The sequence below is a fragment of the Sciurus vulgaris genome (assembly GCF_902686455.1).
Source record: "Sciurus vulgaris genome assembly, chromosome: 3".
Classification (NCBI taxonomy): Eukaryota; Metazoa; Chordata; class Mammalia; order Rodentia; family Sciuridae; genus Sciurus; species Sciurus vulgaris.
Window position 1 is genome coordinate 26,092,964 of NC_136463.1, and position 3,149 is coordinate 26,096,112.

Consider the following 3,149-nt stretch of genomic DNA (forward strand, 5'->3'; position numbering starts at 1 on the left):
CAGAAGAAGCATTTTATTCCTGAAACATGGACAGGAAATACTATTTCAATCACAGAAAGCCTTCTATCTATATAACCTGATTGGTATTTTCTGCTCTTTAATCTTTCCTATGCACGCTAACTTTTATTGTTGCCCTTTTTTCTCTTTTCTTTCTTGTAGGTACTGAATTGAACACAGGGGCACTCTACTATTGAGCTAGCCACAGCCCTTTTTATTTTGAGACAGTGCCTTGCTGAGTTGCCCAGACTGGCCTTGAACTTCCGATTCTCCTGCCTCAGTCTCCCGAGTCACTGGGATTACAGGCCGTGTGCCACCATATCTGCTTTATTATTGTCTTTCTTTAATTAGGAGTCATTAGAAACTAGGTTTACAACTTCTGAAGAGTTGAGTTTCAGTATGGATGTCCAAATAATGAGACTACTGTTGTTAATCTTAATGCTAAAAATAAATTACTCTTCCAGGGATTTAGGTAATTTAAAATAAACCTTCCATTTATGGTCTTTTATTTTTAAGTTTTTGAGTTTAAACAAAGGATTGTAGAAGACCCCACAATTGATTTCTCTTCACCTGTCTTAACTGTTCAGTTAGTGTCCTGGCAGTTATGTTGAGGTGGGGAGAGATGCGATGAAGTGTCAGTTTGAGAAATCTGGGGCCCTGCCTTCTTGCTCTGACTTTCCATGCAGTTTTTGAAAAGCATTGTGGATTTGGCATCCTTTGTGGAACTAAGTCCAATACCCTCCATCCAGATTTGCCTAATTGAACTGTAAGAAAGCAGTTCATTTTCTCTCCTCTTGGGAAACTGAACAAATGGAAATGACTCCCAGGCAGTCAACCAGCTAGTCACTATAGAGACTTTTACATAAACTTTTGAATGACATGAAACATGATGTAATACATAAGGTTGAGCCAACCTCTATCTCTGCATTCCTACTGGGGTTTTCCTGATATGATTGGAGTCATGCCCTGGACAAACTATTGTCCCAGTCACAGCTACTTGCTTTGATTTCTCCTTGATAAAATGAAAATTAAGCTATACAACCTACCTTGTATCATCATTTCAGCAAGAAGTCTCTTGCACTCTTAAGCCTTTTGTCCCCTTAAGAATCAGATGTGACATGAACCCATCCCTGGCTCTACAATAGAAACATAATGGGGATATGGAAATAAAAGAGTTTTTCTGGAGTATACCCTACCTCCCCACAAAATTTCTGTTGCTCCCAGATAGTTCCAGTGAAGAATTGCAGTTTCATTTATTTTGTACTACTCAGCTCTTAATTAAGCACATGAATGGAGAGGAGCAGTGGTGCACATAATCCAAAATCAGTGAATATCACTTTCTGTGTGAATTACCTACCCTTTGCCCCTGCTACCCTGAGGGTTACCGTGATTATCAACAGCAGCAGGAGCCCTCCATAGACTTGGCAAATGATCCTTTTTTGCTGGGTGTAGAACAAAAACATTTTTAACCACTGTTCATTATCCCCAGCTGCTCATACCAAGGCTGTGAAGGGGAAATTATGCTCCAGGCAGCTACTAGTGGTAAAGGAAACAATCATTCTTACATAATCCACTGCCCAACCCCAGCCTCCTTCTGCTGTCCCCCCTATCCCCACGTGTTTTATAGCTGTGAAATACCTGCAAAACAGCAGGAAGGTATGGGAGCAAATAGGTATTTATATCTAAACCAATTTTTTTAAAAATCTAGTTATTATGGCAACAGGTTTTCCTTCCAAATTCATTTTCTCCCAGTCTATTATTAAAATATTTTTGCATTCCCTCAGCATACTTATTTGATGAACAGTAGAAAGTCACCCTGGCACATGTGAATGTGAAAGTGGTAAAAGAAAGCTAGCCTACATCAGAAAGAGTTGGCAAAATACTTAGAAAACCTAGGCCCTAAAGAACACCTATAGCTTTTAACCCCTTTTCTCTGGTCTCACTAAAAAATGGGATGAAATGCAACTGCCACAGTGTCACATTTCAAATATCATTAGAGTGATTTTCTACCATGGCAGTGGGTTGCACTGAGCTAAGCATTATCTAACCTGGTCTCCTAGCAACAGGTAGAGATGAAACAGGTCAGGGCTAAGAGGTGCAACCCATTACCTAGGAAAAAAGCAAAGTGGACTCCATTGGAGATGAAACTCAAAAAGATACCTAATTGCTCTAAGTTAGTCAATAAATAGGCCATAAACTCGGGAAAGTTACACTGGCCCCAGTGCCCTCCTTAGCTGATTTCATAAATAATTCAGATGTCTACATTAATGTAGTAGTTTATAGTTTACAATATATTTCATATATCCCCTGTGTACCTCACATAATCTTCCTAGCCAGTTATTAATTTTTATTTTTATTGATAAATTGAAATATGGAGAAATAATTGCCAAAAGTGGAAACAAGCCAGGCATGGGGGTGCACACCTACAATCCCAGTCGAGACTGAGGCAGGAGGATAACAAGTTCAAGGTGAACTTAGCAAGGCCCTCAATAATTTAGTGACACTCTATCTCAAAATAAAAATGCTTGGGCATGTAGTTCAGTGGTAGAGCTGCCTCTGGGTTCAATTCCCAGTACTAAAAAAGCTCAAATGTCCATTGGCTGATAAGTTGATAAACAAAACGTGGTATATTTAAACAATGGAATATTGTTTAGCAATAAAAAGTAATGAAGTACAGGTATCTACTACAACATGAATGAACCTTGAAAACGTGCTAAGTAAAAGATGCCAGTCACATAAAAGTACATATTGTATAATTCTATTTATATTAAATGTCCAGAATAGATAAATCTTGAGACATAAAATAGATTAATGGTATCCTGGGGTTAAGGGAAAATGGGGAGTGACTACTACTAATGGGTATGGTGTTTCCTTTGGGAATAAAGAAAATGTAAAATTGACAGCTCTGAGTACACCAAAAAGCATTGAATTGTGCACTTTAAATAAATGTATTTTATGTTACGTGAATTATCTTTCAAGTTGTGTGTGTGTGTAGAGTGGGGGGATTGAACCCAGAGCCTCACGCATGCCAGGCTAGCACTTTACCATTGAACCACATCTCCAGCCCATCAAGTTGTTACATTTCTAAAGTTTAAAAAATAACTTACTGGACTGGGGATGTGGCTCAGTGGTAGAGTGTCTGCCTGGCACGC